The 19,499-nt window shown below is 38.3% G+C and overlaps 1 protein-coding gene across 1 annotated transcript in view; it reads left to right on the top strand.

Annotated features, from left to right (window-relative positions):
* Positions 1–19,499, top strand: part of csmd3b (CUB and Sushi multiple domains 3b) — a 324,793-nt gene that overhangs the window by 122,761 nt on the left and 182,533 nt on the right. The window lies entirely within an intron of this gene.

Here is a 19,499-nt window from a genome sequence, read left to right on the forward strand (position 1 = left end):
AATCAGTCCTGTGAGCAAAATGAAAGCAAGCTGTAGATGCTCTTATTGCAAAAAATGCCTTTTATGACAAGCAGTAAATGGTGGCTCAAACACTTACCAGTAGAGCTTCATAGAACCTGCAGCTGGCCAGTAAAATAAAGAGTATAGCGGTTACAAGTTCCTGGTATATTTGTTGTCTTGTATAAAAAGTGGTGCTGGTTAAAAATTTAACTTTAAAAAAACCTATTTGGTTGACATTTGAGATCTGACATTTCTGCAAAAGCAGGTGTAGACACGTAGTTGCTGAGTTTATGGTTCAATTCAACCACACTTGGAGTACGGTAATAAAAAGTTAGAATGGGTAATAAAAATAAGCTAGAACTCAAGTAAGAACAGGTAATAAAAAGAAAACATTATTATAGATATAAAAGTACAGTTTTTATGGCTTGTTTTGGAGGTATAACAGTTTTGACCTGTGACCTGTGTAAGTGTGTGGGCAACAGTTTCATGTACAATATTTGTGCATGATACTTGTGTACCTCACAGGAATTAACCGATCTGTGCTAGTTTTATAACCCCATGTTTTCAGATGGTTCACTCATAACAATATTTTATCGCTCTGGCTGTTTATTGATTGTTGTTAAATTAGAGTATTGATCAACCATTGCCTTTGCTGTAACCAATTTGAATCTAATCATGCCTTCGAATTGGAGTGTAGGCATGCCTGTGTTGTTGGAAGGAAGTAATAATAGCCAGCTACCTGCTTTTAGGAAAGTGTAGGTGTATCTAGACCAGAGGTGGGACCAAGTCATTGTTTTGCAAGTCTCAAGTAAGTCTCAAGTCTTTATCCTCAAGTCTCAAGTCAAGTCTCAAGTAATGTCAGGCAAGTCAGAGTCGAGTCTCAAGTCACTGGTGTAAAAGTCCGAGTCAAGTCACAAGTCTGAAACTTTGAATTTCAAGTCCTTTCGAGTCTTTAAAAAAAAAAAAGAAAAAATAATGTTGCAGTTATGCTAAATGTAAATATTAGACCATGTAATTTTAAAATCTGTGTTTTTCTCAACACATGACAAAATAGTGAACTTAGAAAATATACACAAATTGTGAAATTGCACCTCTTTAAAATGCAGCTCAATTAAACTTAGCTCCAAGAATAATTTTCACCGACAGTTCTGAGATAAGCTGCATGTCATTCTTGGATGCGGTTGTAGGACCAGCTTTAAAATCGCATGACAAAAATATCATACACATTAAAAAAAACTGTATCACCAACGTAGCCTGGACAACATTTGCTAGTTAGATGAAGTCAGCTATCTCATCGTAGCATATTTATATGCACATTTATAATTATACGGTTCTTGGAGTGAGTGCATACACTCATGAAGTTTAGTAACTTCCGGTCACTGCAACAAGCCCAGGTACAGTTTACCGACGGATGGGTGCAGGACCTTGAAATGCACCGTGTAGAACGAAAGACCATCGTACGTATCATAAGTTTACCAGTCTCACAAATTGTCGTCATAAATACACATTCCTTAACCGTTTATTAATAGGACCTTTGAGCTCAACGGTAATTAATTAGTAGTGGAAATAATTTCTGGTAGCATCACAGAAATGTAGCAGTGACAATAATATTGTATGCTGTAATCGTACTGGGCAATTAGTGATACAAAACAACTGTTTTATCCTGTGAATAAAAGTATATGTTTTTGTCAATGTACCATAATAACAGAAGCGAAACGCAATATTGTGTCAGGACAATTTACTATTTATGCACAATAAATAAAGGAGCATAGCGCGACAATTTCTGTTCAGCGCCAGACTTGCTTGTAACCTATATCACTAATTATGTTATGGAAATGACGTATTAACTACTAAAAAACACTGACCTTCGTGTAAATGCTTGGAGCAGACTAACCTGTGAGCTGGAGGGTTCTAGGACGTTATATTTGATCTTTGAATGGCTGCGATCCAGGCCATCCGTCGCGTCTTTGTTACTTCGGAAACATGGCTTGAACAATTTCTCTTCAACGACGTAATCCGATAACAACCGATCTCTTTACCCGTCAGCTTCTCGTGGCTGTCATGCGACCGGCTATTGCAGTTAATAATACAACAGCTTCTTGACATTTTTGTGTTTCTTTTTATCGCTGTATAACTGATTTCAATTGAAAGCCTGCGTGCGCTAGTACCGCTTGCCACGAGTTCCCAGAATCCTTTGCGGTTCTACCCGTGAATGACGTCACATTTTCAATCTCTATATAATATGCATGTTAAATTTTGTATTTGGGGTAAAATATCAAGTCTTTTCAAGTAAACCGGTTCAAGTCCAATTCAAGTCCCAAGTCATTGGTGTAAAAGTCCAAGTCAAGTCACAAGTCTTAGAACATTTTTTCAAGTCAAGTCTAAAGTCATAAAATTAATGACTCGAGTCTGACTCGAGTCCAAGTCATGTGACTCGAGTCCACACCTCTGATCTAGACAGGCGCTCACTTGTGTGATACTTGGAATTATGTTAAATGAAGTCAAGCTATGCTGGTCACATTTCACACATATCCCAAATTGTGATAGTCGCTATATATATAACTTTTAAGATGACACATTAAAACTAATATTTACATATTTAGGAGAATGCATTAAAAGCAAAAGAACAACATACAAATATTAGCCTGTAAAAACTAGCTTTACAAAAGCCATAAGAAGTCTCCAGTGATGTGTTCTGCCAGTTTACTTTCTTGTACTATAGAATGAAATATGCATTGATGTACTTATGTTATCATGCCCGATAGCCACAAATTCACAGTGAGGAAAAAAAAGAACACTAATATTTTCAAATACAATTAAATAATTTGTAACAAATTTTCAGCAAGCATAAAGCCATTTAGGTAATTTGTATCTTGCTTTCACTTTAAACCAGAGGCAAATACAGAACCTTACTGCTGTAAAAACTCACCTTCTAAGAATATTTACAACCACTATTTATGGCTCAGTTAGCTTGTTGGCCTTTGGGGGAAAATGTGGTGCTGGCTGGTAGTGTGTGATTTAGTCTGACTGCTGTCTTGGCTCACGTAATATATTACTGTTTAGTTATTTACTTGCTGAATTAACTCTGGAGTCACATACTAAGGTCGCTGCATAGGTTGATTTTCTCATATCATGGGTCTTCTCTGGCAGTCGGGTTGGTCATGCAGTTATAGTTTTCTACTGAGAGGAAAACAGAGACAATCTGGTGTACAGCCTGGAACAAAACTGTTACCAACCTGTCCCGATGCCAATAGAAGCACCTGCTAAACATTTACAGTTGAGGTTTTCTTTGAGGTCAGTGTTTTCTGACAGCCCAACAAGTTTTGATGCATTACATTTAGCACATGTTTAAAAATATCTGTCAGTCCGGTGGATAAATGTATAGCTGAAAACCAGGAGGGACTTAGCATGTCGGTTCTAGGTCTGCATTTCAAACAAAGTATCATACATTGCTGTGCAAAGTCTTGAGGCACCCCTTATTTCTTTATTTTTTGCCTTGAAAATGGGAAACAGGTGCAGCACATTTATTTATTTTATTTATTCTTCAGCACAGCCGGAACTCTCTTAGGTAGCTTTCTTGTAATTTCTTGAAGTAGTCTTCAGGAATAGTTCTCCAAGCTTCTTGGAGGACATTTCAATTCTCTTTGGATGTTGGTGGCCTTTTGTTCTGCTCTCTGTCAAGATGACCCCACAATGCTTCAATAATATTGGGGTCTAGGCTCTGGGGGGTTTTCTATCCAGTATACTTTTAGTGCATTGGTGATGTGTTTGGGATCATTGTCATGCTAAAAACAAACAAACAAAAAAAAAAACTATCTTTCTCCCTGGTTTCCTTCCTTATGAATGGCTTCTTGAGAGCCACCCTTCCACTGAGACCATTTCTGATAAGGCTTCAGTGAAGAGTAGATGGATCAACTGAAAGGGCAGATGCATCTCCCAGGCCTTTGACATTGCTTTCAGCTTCTGTTCATCTGCTTTAGATTATTTTTTAGGCCTTGCTTTCTTCTGACCACTACTCATGCTAGGGCCTTCATCTGGATCGGAATTTTCTCCAGGACCCAGGTCAGACTGACAACTTTTTCTTTTCAAATATTTATCGATTGCTATTACACGCTGGGTTGTCTCACTCGCAGCATGACTATTATGTAATTTCTTCTTTGTCTTCTTCTGCTTTACTTTCAGTTGGCAACCCATTTAATTAGAGCAGGTAGTTGTACTGCCCTCTAGTGGAAGAGAATGTAATTGTTCTTGCTGTTACTCAGGCCGGTCGCTTAGGCTACGTTCACACTGCAGGTCTTAATGCTCAATTCCGATTTTTTGATCAAATCTGATTATTTTGTCTGCTTGTTCACACTACAAATAAAATGCGACAGCAAACACGCTCTAGTGTGAACGCTCAAAGCGGCCCGCATGTGCAAAAGAAGACGTCACACACAACGCACTCTGTTTAGACCCAGAGCAAACAATATTGTTTGACTGATGGCCCTTAATATAAAGACTTCGGACTTTACGTTTCCCAATTTTTGCTTTAAGTTATTTTGTTATTTACATAATAATGTAGATAACCTAATAATTATCCTTATTGCTGTTTTAGAGAGGAGCGGTGCTTCAAAGGATAGTTGCAGATTTCTGTCAGAATCTGCAGATTACACAGTACAAATAAAATGTTCACGTTTCTCCAACGTTGTCTTCCCAACAATTTCACTGACATCTACACTGGATGGCCAGGAAGCGTTCGCGATGTCTTATTGGGCGCTTCTCCGGAGCTGATAATTGGCATCTGTCTTGTGTCAGTGACGTAAAAGACGGATTTAATGCGACTTGACCATTCAAACAGCAGTCGCTTTCTAAAACATCGGATATGTATCGGATTCAGTACCACATATGAAAGTGACCCAGATCGGATTTGAAAATATCGGATTTGTGTCATTCACACTGTCATACCATGATCAGATATGGGTCGCATAGGGTCAAAAAAATCGGATTTGATGCGCTTTCGCCTGCAGTGTGAACGTAGCCTTTGTGTACTAATCAGGTGGAACCAGATAATCTTCCACGGCAAACCTGACCATTTCTCACAGCACACCTATGTGCTGCGGCACACTGGTTGGGAAACGGTGAGATAGACCATGCTGATAAATGCTAATTTTGTGACGAATAACTCTTTGGGAATAATTTTATTGTTGCAAAAATATTATTTTAAGCCTGTCAATCTGTGTTGTATTTTATTTTCCATAGATTCAGCTCTAAAAATGTAATCTTATTGTGTGTTTTGGTGACAGGCTGCTAGTAACAAATAGCCTAAAGATACAGTGAAAATTGTCAGGTACAAGGACTGGAGTGAACATGAGTCAAAAAGCAACCAATGTCCAAAGAAAACCTCTGAAAGACCATCAAAGAACACTTAAAAGGCAGGAAAGTATTCCTCTTGGAAGCAAAATACAAAGAATTAATTGGTGATTCAAGACTTTTGCAGAGTTCTATACGTATAAGTCTTCCCGTCTAACATTGATTGCCTCGTGGCTTGACGAAATAACAATTTCACTTTGTCACTTTGATCTTTTTTTTAAATGCAAAGTTATTTTTCCAATAAGTTATTGAGCCCAAACAAATTAGATTTTCCAGTTAGCTTCAATTCAAAGAACAGATACAAATCACATCCATTCATGTGTTTGTGTTTTGTTTTTTGTTTAAGTATCCATGCTGGTTTGCATGCGAGTAGATTATTTTTTCATTGACTGTCCTCTCTGTCCTCATAGAAATTCTTGAAACTTGATATTGACAAAAAGTCACTCTGTCAACAACACTGTTCCCATGCCCCCACTCTGTAAACACTGTCTTATCAGAATGATTATAATTATGGAAGGGAGGAACACATTAAAATAACATTAAAACAGTTGAGCAGGTAGCATGCTTTATATTTGAAGTCAGCAACACCTAAAGGCAATTTCTGTTATAAGAGATTTCTGTTTATGCACTGCATTAGGAGTCCAAAGAAGCCGATCTTATCAGAGCATTTGTGGGAACGGATTACACAGACATTCTTTTGAAGTGATCTTGACAATGTCAATGCCATTAGCACCGTTAGCATTCAGCAGAAGGAAAATCAGGCCAGCTGTTTCTGGTTAAATTGACAGGAGCCTGTTGACAGTTGATTTTTCTTTGTAAATGTTTTTTTCCCAAAGCCTATTTGAGGTAAGACATCCAGATTGCAAAACATGCCCAGATGCTTTGTAAAAATAAAAAAAGGCATTACTTTAGCTCGCTTTTGAATTCATACAGCAGTGGTTAAAGCCAGTGACAAGAATTTATTAGATTTTGTTACTCTGAAGAGGTTTGTATTATCACTCACTGTATTACTGCTATTTGCATCTGAAATAGTTTCTTTTTTTCATTATATATATATATATATATATATATATATATATATTAGGGGTGCAACGATACACAAAATTCACGGTTCGGTTCGGTTCGATACTTTGGTGTCACGGTTCGATGTTTTTTCGATACAAGAAAATGTTCATGCTTTAAAATTATAAATATATATTTTGACTCAAACATACAGTTTTTAAATTTAATGTTGCTGAAACAACAAAGGGATAAAATAATAAATCTATCTGATCGAGAAATCACTCATGTTTGGAAAAGAGAGTTTATTACAGAGAAATGGCTCTTTCCAAAATAAAAGCTATACTATACGCTTCTTCTGGGCTATATTCTCAGCAGCATATTAAACATATTAGGTCCCCATGAGGAGAATCATGTGCTAACGGCTGTCTAAATGACTCGGGTAAAGTTTGTAGCATGCGTGCTTGTTGTTTTTGTCTGCTTCCACTTGTCTTTGCACTAGGATGATGTCAGCTTAAATGTGCAGTCATATTCATTTTGTTCCCACTAGTGCTGTCAGCGTTAATCTGAAATGACGTTAACGCCACAACACGGCAAATCTCCGTTAACAAGCTACCGCGGCTCGCCCCGTGCGTAGGGCTGGACGGCCAACACGTTAATGAGCTAACTGCGCTAACACACTAGTTCCCACCAATGTAATTGAGCATTGCGTGGCACATCCGACATACTGTTTTACTTTTGTCCATGACGCGCTTACCTTCAGGGTCATACGTCACATGAAAACCAAAATAGTTCCAAACGCCAGATCTGAATGAGGGTGGGGGAGGTTCAATTTGCCATGTTTCAACGAGAGCTTAGCTTCTGTCTCGCTAGCTTGCCCTGCACTCAGTGAATCTGCGTTCGACTACTCCGCCTAGGCTGCACTGTCGAGCGCAGATCCACTGAGCTCTCAACACAGACAGCATCGTCAGAAGAAAAGTTCATAAAATAAATTAAAAATTTTGCATTGTTCGACATATGCGTACCGAACCGAAAGCACTGTATCGAACGGTTCAATATCGATACGAGTATTGTTGCACCCCTAATATATATATATATATATATATATATACCTGTGTTGAAAAAAGGTTGCAGTCCCTTTAAGAGCTGACCTATTATATGTAATTGGCTCTTGGAGCTGTTACAAATAGACGTGTCCTATTTTCTAGGATTGTATAAAATTGTGTTTCTATGTGCACATTTCTCATTTGTTTCATAGCTGAAATGCACCTTTTGCTTCCTTTTTCTTCAATTCTTGGAATCACCATTATTGTTATTACCATTGCTTTAAAAAGAAAAAAAAAATAGGCCTGGATTATTAGAAATCTATCTTTTTCTTCAATTTGAGGTTTTATTCAGCTATAGTGCTTTTTTGTTATTATGATACACCGACTGAATTTAATGTCACGTCCGTACAACCATAACACAGTTCTATGATGAAACAATTTAAGACGGGTAAATATCCAGAAGCCAAGTTACAGATACATTGGAAGGTGTCTTAACTAATCAGAGTGTCCCTGGAAAGTCCCGGGACTTGGAAGGGTGCAAATGAGATCCTTATTATTTACTGTGGGCAAAATAAACAACCAGCTGATTTGACATCAAAGGGAGTGTGCTTTTAAAATAGGTTCAAACGATATTTGGGTATCTAACAGATATCAGTAACAGTGTAGGTGTTTTTGCATCTCTAAACTGGTAAAAAATTATCATCAAAGTTGGCTTGATAGGTGCTACTTTTTCTCTAGAAGTTATTAAATAAACATTTGGCATGTACAAGCAAAGGCGTAGTTCACTTTAAATGACATCATTAGCAGTGGCAAAATGTAAGCTATTGACTCTTTTGCTGCATGATAGTTCTTGTAAATGCCAGCACTTGATACCTGATTTCCTCAAAAATTGACTCACAACACCAAGTACTAATATACTAATTTCCATAGACAATTTAGGCAAGAAGCTAATAGCTAAAATGCTATTTTTCATTGCAATTAGAACAGAAAGCTAATGGCTAATTTTCCAGTAATAGTGAGCGCTTGGAATAATTTGCTATGTGTTTATCAGTTGCTTTGGGGCTATCAGCAGCGTTTTGACACTCACACCGCCGTACTCAGATACAGCCTACATCCATGTTTATACACACTGTCACTTCTCACACGCATTCGCAAACGTGCACATCCACCGAGACCCTCTCCTTTTCAGACACTTGTGTCTAATCAGTATGCAGAGGTTTGCTTGTGCCTATGAGAGAAGTATATCACTGCAAACTAAATGCCTGTAATCCTAGCCTAACACTACACACTCATACACACAAGCACACACTTATTATTTTTTGTTGTTTCAGAGTCAGTTGCCCTTGAAACCAAGTAGAGCATCTTAAATAGAAGGATCTCTTTCTCTCTCTCTGCCTTGCTTCTTCTTTCTCTCTCGGTCTCTCTCTTTCTGTCACTCCATTCTTTCATATCTGTCTACCTGACTACAGAAAATGGCACACTGTTTAGTGCACTTAGGTACACCTACTTGACAGCTCGTCACAAAATGCATGGTAATGGTGGACTCGGCTATTCAAACTCTGTCATTTATCAATTCCCTGCTTGTCTAGAAACACTTTTTAGGGCCACTAAAACTTAATTTTTGTCAGCTTCGAGATGGAGTCGAAACCCTGTTGCCAAGTGCATATCACTGCAGGCAGGTTGATTTAACAGACAGTTAATTGTGCTCTGACACCACAGTATGTGTTAAGGTTCAAAATTGAGGAAGGAGAGTACAAACCACCCTTGGTCCAGAAGCTCTTGGTCAAACAATGATTTTTAATGAATACACACGTGTGGGAAGACACTCTGTACGCCGACAGCAAGTAGTCTTCAACTTAATCAAAGCATGAACAGATATTTTATAGCATCAGGGTTTGATTTACTGACGCCCCTTCATGCGTCACAGATACATTTTATACATAGATCAGATCAACACCACAATGACTTTTAACCCAGAAGATCATCTTCTATTTTCATGGCTGGTACTTTCCGTTCTTGTCTTAAAGTGAATTGTTCCTCTTTCTTACCGAGACATGACTAATCTCTCCTCTAAATAAATTTAACTCATGTGTGTGTGTCACGACCTCACATGCTCTTTGTGTCACCTCTTCACCTACTAACTGTCTGTGTCTCGTCCTCAAATGCTCTTTCTCAATTCACCTGTTGCACTTCTGACCTTTCACCAGACCAGAGGCTCATCCTTATGTGTTACAACCTAACTGAGACTATGTATATGTCTTCTACTAAATAAATGTTTTAACCAAGAACCTCTACTTAAAACCTTAATATAAAATGACCTGATATATAAGTGTTTTGTAAGCATGTATTGCAATTCCTTCTATGTTCTAGTTTTCCCTCAGCATGTATCACCTGAACAGTCACGTCAGTGAAGCTTAAGACCTTTAAAGAACCTGAACATCAACTCAAATAAGCACAGATATGCATTGTGTACACAATAGTTATAACTGCATCTGAAATACAAAATTAACATCATCATAAACATCTTAAGGCCATCTTAAAGCTCTCTGTTACATTGTCAAAGCAATGATCATACTGCAGATTATATTATTAATGCAATGGTAATAATGATGATTATTTAACAATAGCAGTAAAATAATTTCCCTGCTCCACACTCCCTCTCTCGACCTCTGGAACACCAGAGGTCGCAATACATTGTGTCCTCGCTCAGCAAATCAGACAACCTCCTGTCATCTAAGTGGTTCCGTAATAAACACCAGCTCCCATTCGAGAACACTCCATGTGTACGCTTAGGTTTCCTTGGTCCCTCTCTTTTGGTCCATCAGGCCTCGGACCTCCCTGTGGTCGTCGAGATCTTCTGCAAAGGAAACAAAACACCTTTTCCTGCACCTCCCTAACTTATCCTATTTGGGACTCTTTAATCAAAAGCATGATCCTAATTATGCTCTTAACTTATTGACTTGTATTTATATATATTCTTCAACGTTCCTCATCACTTTAAAATTCTTTAAGCGCTGGTTTCACGTCCGGTTGCTCGCTCTATTTTTCCCTTATCTGATCATCAACATCCTGTGCACAAATTGTCGCTGCTGCAAGTTCCTCTACTCTAATCTTAAGTCACCTTTTTAACAAGAAAATCATCGTAAACGCCTATTCTACTAAAAGATCCAAAAGAAAACAACCACTTTAATCAATTAAGTTTAAGCATATAAGCAATTACTCCTGTATACATTTCATCATAGCTAAATGCTGCCTAAAAACAACTCCTATGTGTTAACTTCATTTTAACCTCACATTTCCTATGTTATAACCCGTTTTTGGTATAGCCTTTTTATTTCATTTGCTCCTTTTAATTTAACAATACCTTCTAATTCTAGTTTATCAGACTTAACCAAAATATATGCTTTCCTTCCTCTTTGGTCCTTCTTTAAGTTCAGTTAAAAGCTAAATGAATTTGAGGCCTTTTGCCTGGAATCAATACTGTCATGTGTGTTTATGGACTCTGTGTCTGTAAGCGCGTGCAATCCTTCAATAACTTCAATAACTCATATCCAAAAAATGCAATATGTATAAAAATCATTTCTATTTATAAGCTCTCCCCTTTATCCTAAAAATACCTCCTATGTAATATCTGTATGTGTAAGCCTACATTATAACCACTACTTCTAGAAATCAAAAAAGAAATCAAACCTGTTCTACTCCTTCAACCCTCACTAATTTTCCCTAAGGATATCTTTTTGTCAACGTGTCCCACAATTTCCCTCTAAGATTTGTACACAGCTTTAAAACCCTGGTAAACAGGATTCAGTTCTTTAATCCTTTAACCTTAACATAAAAATAACAGTTTCAGTTTTACCATATCCAAATGATCAAAAACCCCAAAAGTCCTAAAATGATCCTAAATTATTAAACAATTAAATTAATACACCCTAAACCCCCTTTATTTTGACACATGAAATGTGTCAAAATACTATACAAAACTAAAAATGCTCAGTTTTCCCCACTCATGTTCCAATCTATATCATAAAAATAAACTTAAAACAGAACAATTATCAGTCATGTGTTCCTCCAATTAATGGTAACTGAGTTACATCAAAATGTTTCCCCTTTAACATTTGGCATTCTCCCAACAATATACTATAATCCCATAATCTAACCCCAGTCAACAAAACAAAACAGAAATTTTCTCTGGTAAAAACAAATTGTTTGTCCACATGTATTCATCCTCACATTCACTCACACATTCACTCCATATTTTTGCTAATAGTGGAGCTTCTCCACCCTCAGCAAAATGAGCTCAGTCATTTTTTATTTTCCATAGGAAAATATTTCTTTATGCTTTTGGACTGGATTGACTCGCATAAAATCCTTTTTACAGGGACTTACGACCTGAATAGTCCCCCACAGGTAGCTTTCTCCTCAGCCAATTGTAATCTGGAAAGCCCCCTTATATTTGCTCTTCCCGAGAATTTTCAGCGCCGTTATTCACTGTTGCAGGCCTGCTTAAAACAGAAATGAAAAAATAGAGCTGATTATTAGCTCATGAAACACAAAACAAAATCACCTGACAGGTTTTCTTTAAGTGCACTGTTACAAAATAATGGGCCCAATTTTAGACATGTCGATGTTTCCTAAAACTCCCTCTATTAAAAACAAAAACAACAACCCAAACCTAACTGACAGAATCAACCCATCACCACAACAACCTCAACAACCTTAAACACACAAGTCTTGCCACCACATAATTTCACCTCCTCAATACACCGAAAGTCTCATTAAAACCACACAATTTGCACACAAAAATCACCCCCTTTAACATACTTAAATTCAGCATAAAACCCCCTTACGACAACATATAATCACTAAACTATAAACTATTTCCTACCCAAATCTGTACTTCTCTTGTCTGCCATGCTTCTTCTTCTGAAAGTCACTTCCTCAGTCACACACACACACACACAGGAAGTTCCTTCGTCACCACTCACTCCAACTAATTTGCATACTGAGTCATCTCTCAATGAGTTGCTGTAACAACAGAAACATATGTTTAAACATTACCAACTCATTAAATCATTTTATTTCTTTCTACAGTGATCACTGGTTTTGATCACTTAGTACGAGAGAGCACTCCTAAGTCACTCTTTTAAAACTACTTTAATCACCGTTTGTTTTCATAACTCACTCCTTTCGTCATATAGCTTCTTTGAGTTATTCCTCAATTACAAACTCAAATGTATTTTATTAAACATTCACACCATTGTATCATTCATACAAAATAGCAAGCTGTTCTTCATTGCGTATCTTTGTGTTCTAAGCCAGGTTTAATCAGTATCTATACAAATAATCATCATGAGCTTGTCTTGTCTTTATAAGGTTAATGCATTTTCTGTTTGTGTATGTTGCTTTTGCAGTGTGTCAGACTCCTTCATAATTCTCCACTTAAGCTGTCAGTTTCTTTCCCAAATTTACTAACCCTCATTTTGATTTCCCCTTAAATAACAGCATTCCTTGTCCTCAGCCAGAAGTTAGGGCTCCACTTGCCACTTACCCCCTTCGCCTTAGCCCAGCGGCTTTACCCTTAAGGTCCCGTCTTCTTCACTTCATCTCACCAGTGAGTCTGAGCTCACAGGGACTGAGTGAGGCCGAGTAATCGTGACTGTGCCTGCCTTAGGTTGTCCCAGGGTTTCGAGGTGGGATCTTACCCGTCATGGGCTATCCAGCCTTCCATACTCGCCTGATACGGGGCCCAAGTGGGCAGGGGAGGGAACACACTGGCTCTGGAAATTAAAGGAGTGTAAGCTGCTTCCTTCATTGCATCTTATATTAAACTATCTCACTTCTGATTCCTTCCTAGAATAATTTCACATATGGCACTTTGTGTATGTGTGTTTTCTATTCATTAATGTAATTGTCAGTTATTTTCTCTCTTCATTTTACCTGATGTAAAAACAATACCCCCTTATTTCACGCACACACTCTGCATTTTGCCTACGCACACACTTCTCTCTCAGACTTCCTCTGTTCACACACCGCCTTGCACTCACTCTACTATCAACTTTCATAGTGTTATTATTATTTAGTATTTTGTACACATCACACAGAATCATTCAAATCGAGTACTCACAGCATTCACATCACAACCTTCAACTTTCACTTTCAATCCTGCAAGACGCAGAGATGGACATCTCCTTCACCTAACATAAAACTAAATTACCATATCAACATACAATTACTGAAATTCAAACTCAAATACACCGTCTGTTTTAATAAAGTAAAAGAGTAAACGGGTGTACCAAGTGTATGTACTTATGCGTTCTTGAACTGAAAGAAAAAGAAACTCAAACTCTTATAACATCACTCATGCCTCTCTCAAATTAAAAACACTTTCAAACTTTAAAACATCCTACTTGACATCACCAAAGAAATACCTCTCACCTTTATTCATCATTCAAAACCTTCTAGTCACCACATTCACACACTTAAACTGTGACTAGAGTTGAGGAATATAACTCAAAACACACTTTCCTAAGAGTATTTTAGACATGCTTGTCATAATCAGAAAGAGCAAGTCAAAAACAAACAAACGAAAAATTGAAACCTCCATTAATTCTCACCGCACACACAAGAAATTGAAAAAATAAACCACACCAGCAACTAATGCTGGAGAAAAGTTACTACTGAAAGTAATGTGTTAGTCTTAAGTATATACAGTGCACTCAATATATTTATATATCTACATCCAAACTCAGTCAATTACTATACATCCACTACGGCAACTCAAAACTTTATTTATAGTCCTCTAATAAACATAAATGGCATCTTAAACACACTCAACAATGTTTGCAGCAGTATTTGTAAAACCAACTGTGGTTTAAACAGTTCACTGCTTACTCATTTGCATTTTCACTCACACACACACCGTCTAAAAATAGCTCCAGCATTGCCTCAGACTCCTTTCACACAGAGATCTCTTATTTTATATTACAAAGACATCTTATATTTACAACCACTGTCAGATCTGTCAGCTTTAGCGCCTACACAATTTCGACAAATTTAAAATAACCGCCCAGCGGATAAACTCCCTGAGTTTTTTGCGACCAATTAACCAGTATCAGACTTTAACTGTTTCTGGCCTCATCTCTAAAATCCCTAACTCAATTTAAAAGCGTCAACCAACCCAAACTTTGCCTGAAGCTCTATTTTTGGCATTACACAGCCAAGGCTTTCCCCGAAGTTTTAAGTTAAAGTTACACGCCCGAAGTCCAACTTCTTCTGACCAAAAAAGCGCAGGTACCGTTCCAAACGGTAAGGAGACTCTAACTCCTAGCTTCATTCCAGGATGCCCTGTACCCCACAGTTAAGCCAAACTGAACTAACCCTGTTCGCCGACAGGTCAATGTCGCGCGTCCACGACAAGGAGGGAGCATAACCTCCGGGCTCTGCGCTTCCTAGCAGACTTTAACTGCCGTTCTAGAATAATTTATAATACTTTGAAACAACAATCAACACCCAAAACAAGTGTATGACTGAGGCAGATCTACCCTGATGGACAATGGGGACTCTAACCCACAAATTGACCAACAAAGGTCTGACCTAATGACCAACCGGGACTTTAACCCACAAAATGACCAAATTTCCTACCAAACTACCTGAGACTCTAACTCAATTTCTTTGGGACTTCAACCCAGTATTTAAACTTTTCCTGGCAGACTCTAACTGCTCTCGCAGACTCTAACTGCTTTCATTTCTTCTTAGCAGAACTCTAACTGCTTCAACTCATGAGATTTTTCATCAAAATCAAAACAGACATCCACCAGTAATTTCAGTGAGTAGACTTAAATTTTATCATATCCAATTTGGCACACTTTGGAAATAATTCAACAGGTAGTGCCTTACCTTTTGGATAAGCCGGCTTATGCCCACTCACTTCGACCACTGGAATTCATGTCTGCCCGTCAGACCACCTAAGACCAAATTTCTCCATCTACACCTCCAATTCTCTCTCCTCAACCACCGGACGAGCCCCCAAATGTTAAGGTTCAAAATTGAGGAGGGAGAGTACAAACCACCCTTGGTCCAGAAGGTCTTGGTCAAACAATGATTTTTAATGAATACACACGTGTGGGAAGACAACTCTGTACGCAGACAGCAAGTAGTCTTCAACTTAATCAAAGCATGAACAGATATTTTATAGCATCAGGGTTTGATTTACTGACGCCCCTTCATGCGTCACAGATACATTTTATACATAGATCAGATCAACACCACAATGACTTTTAACCCAGAAGATCATCTTCTATTTTCATGGCTGGTACTTTCCGTTCTTGTCTTAAAGTGAATTGTTCCTCTTTCTTACCGAGACATGACTAATCTCTCCTCTAAATAAATTTAACTCATGTGTGTGTGTCACGACCTCACATGCTCTTTGTGTCACCTCTTCACCTACTAACTGTTGCTTTGGGGCTATCAGCAGCGTTTTGACACTCACACCGCCGTACTCAGATACAGCCTACATCCATGTTTATACACACTGTCACTTCTCACACGCATTCGCAAACGTGCACATCCACCGAGACCCTCTCCTTTTCAGACACTTGTGTCTAATCAGTATGCAGAGGTTTGCTTGTGCCTATGAGAGAAGTATATCACTGCAAACTAAATGCCTGTAATCCTAGCCTAACACTACACACTCATACACACAAGCACACACTTATTATTTTTTGTTGTTTCAGAGTCAGTTGCCCTTGAAACCAAGTAGAGCATCTTAAATAGAAGGATCTCTTTCTCTCTCTCTGCCTTGCTTCTTCTTTCTCTCTGGGTCTCTCTCTTTCTGTCACTCCATTCTTTCATATCTGTCTACCTGACTACAGAAAATGGCACACTGTTTAGTGCACTTAGGTACACCTACTTGACAGCTCGTCACAAAATCCATGGTAATGGTGGACTCGGCTATTCAAACTCTGTCATTTATCAATTCCCTGCTTGTCTAGAAACACTTTTTAGGGCCACTAAAACTTAATTTTTGTCAGCTTCGAGATGGAGTCGAAACCCTGTTGCCAAGTGCTTGGCGTCATATCACTGCAGGCAGATTGATTTAACAGACAGTTAATTGTGCTCTGACACCACAGTATGATACAGATATTCTCACACAGCCATTATACAATATGCCTAATATTCATTTTGCAATTCACACACACAGTATACAGATGTACAAAAAACAGCTGCTCCACATCGCTATGCAAATTCACAATACTTTCTGTTATAGAAGCTTTCATTTCAGTGTGTGCTTGTTTTTGAACAGCTAACACTACGACATTAAAAAACAAACTTCAGTTTGCAATCAGCCCTCATAACCCGATGTAACGGTACTCTGTGCCCTATGATCACATCTGAAACAGCAACACGTTTAATGGGGCAGTATGCATTGAACTTCACAACTGCAAAAACAGACCTTAGTGATTGTCTGTAAAGTCAGAGCATCTCAGAAGTGCATGATGTGCCCACTAGATTATAGGGGTGTTAGGTGAAAATCACCAAAGTAAACATTGTTTTCTTGTTCTTGTTCTCATTAGTCACTTGTTTTGCCTATATTGGAATACAGTTCATTTTTTCTTTATAGCATTTGAAGTTATACATGTTGTTGTTGCATATTTTAATAGTAAATAGTTGCATCTTATACATTTTTAACTTTGCGTAGTTAGATCAACAAGGGCGGCATCAGCTTTGCTCGCTGATAACAAAAGCCATTAAAAACCATATACATCCAAGATCCACACACCATAACCCAGGAGTTTATAACGTGCTTGTTATGCTTCATTGTTGCCTGTGATGACATTTTTTTAATATAACAGAAATAGCTTTTACAGGCTTTACTCTGGCAAATAGGGCCAACCTGCTGACAATGTTTGATTTAATGGAGAGTAACAGCTAAGCACTGTGTGACTGGAACAAGTCCAGGTTAGTCACAGAGATATGAATCACGTTTCTCCCACATCATCAGTCCAAATTTACTCATAATGTACAGTGATGAAATTGCTCTGTTCTTCTACATGGCTCAGCCTTATATCGTTCTGTCTGTTCGTAGTCGTCGTAGCACATCACATGTTACAGGAGGGGTCTGCTGTTCTCATAGCATTAGCATTCGTTTGAAATATAGAAAAAGAAGCTCTGTGAGAATGTGTGTGAGTGTGTGAGTGATGTTATGCTTGCCGAGTGCTAATCAATGCTCCTGGCAGAGAGGATGCTGGGATAGCGGCAGCATCCCGAATCGGAAATGGAACAGTGACCTTGAACACAAACACACACCTTCTCTGTTTTTTTCACACACTCAGCAAACAAACACACATATCAGATCTTTCCAAATATGTATCTAAAGATACAGGAACACACAAGCATATCAATACAGACGAACAGGGAGCCATGCTAGTCTGGTTCCAGGTGTTTGAATCAAATTCCACAAGCCTGTGTTGACAGAGTTCAGTATTTCAGATTAGCCCCGTGCTGTCTGTAATGACTATGACTCAGAAAACCAAGATGCATTTGTAACGTGAAAAAAAATAACAACAAAAAAAGTAAAAAAATAATAATAATAATTCAGCCCTGGATTGGTGCATCTCCATATTTGTTTGGGTTTTTTTTTCTTGCCCAAAATGATCTGAAATCACATCAGCAACTTATTTTAAAGAGTCCATTATCATCCAAATTCATGCACCAAAATCACTCTCTTGGAGAGCTGGTAAATAAGTTCATGATGTAGACTATTTTCCACTGAATCTATTTGCAACAGGGCTTATAGGTTATAGTAGTGACCTTCACACTCTTCCTCTGAGGGCATCAATTTTTAAATCCAATTTCTGGTGGCCCAAAGCATAATTTAGGTCTACAAGGCTATTGTCTAGGCATGTCAAGGCAAATTCACTCCATTATTAACCCACACCTTTGATGGGCTTTGAAACAAATTACCGAAATCTTTTGGGAAAACACCGTCTTATTTGTTGGACCCGCACAGAAGAAGAATAGAGGAGATGCAAAAAAAAAAAAAAAAAAACGGAGTAGAGTGAGGGACTTGTCATGGTGTTTTAGTGAGGCGGTGTCAGGTCACGTAGAAGAAGACAAGAAAGGAAAAGAGACAGGAGACAAGAGACGAATTGGTAGAAAAGAGGAGTCAAAAAGGGCAATTGGGGTGACATGAAGAGCCAGGAGAGAAGGAGTGGAGATGAAAGGTAAGAAGGTGAGGTAGAGAGGAGACAAAAGCATAGGTGCAGAATCAGGGACAAGGAGTGGGGAGATGTGAGTTGACAGGAGAAGAGAGGTGGAAAGAAGAATAAGAGGAATGGAGGGGGAGACACAGGAAGATAAAGCCATCAGAGGGGCTCATGGGGGAGGAAAGAGGTTGTAGTCAGAAAGAGATGGACACCAAGCGGGGCTGAGAGAGACAGAAAAGGACAGACGGAGGAAGACGTGTAAAAACTAAATTCATATGACAGTTGCTGCCTGTATATAAAGCCAAATATGATCATGAGAGTAGTGCTTAGTGGTGGTTTCTTTGACTTGGGTCATGTGCAGCAGGTTCACCGTGGGATTAAAATGTGTGTGGAGCTGTGAAATTAATTTCATTATAGGAGGATTATTCAGAGACGTAAACACCATACGCCGACTAAATCTGTCCATCTGAGTTCTGCCAATCTGTGCAGTGTGCAGACTATATGGAGGCATTAATTTTTAGAGTTGCTGTCGTTTTTTTTCATAGTGTCTCAAAATCGGGACAAACTGCAGGACTCTTATATAGTAGCTGGAGAAAAAGCCAGCCAATGAGACATACATTTGCCATTTTGTGAGGGCAGTTTGTGAATTTCTGAAAGTTGACAAGGGAAAAGTAATTCAGTCAAGATAAGATATTAAGATAAATCTTCCTCTGCTGTGCATGTAAACAGCTTAATCAAATTACTCTTAGAATCAAAGTAAGGTATATAATTAGATTAGTGTATGATAATTAGATTATAGTGTTTATGCAAACAAAGTCACGTTATACACATTCACGCAGGATTAAGAAACACTCAAAATAGGTCATTTCCTCTCCAGGGCTCAGAGGCATCTTCAACTTTC

This window comes from Copadichromis virginalis, linkage group LG22, assembly GCF_057382275.1.
Source record: "Copadichromis virginalis isolate Kocher_CV1m ecotype Utaka linkage group LG22, C_Virginalis_male_GT1.1, whole genome shotgun sequence".
Lineage (NCBI taxonomy): Eukaryota > Metazoa > Chordata > Actinopteri > Cichliformes > Cichlidae > Copadichromis > Copadichromis virginalis.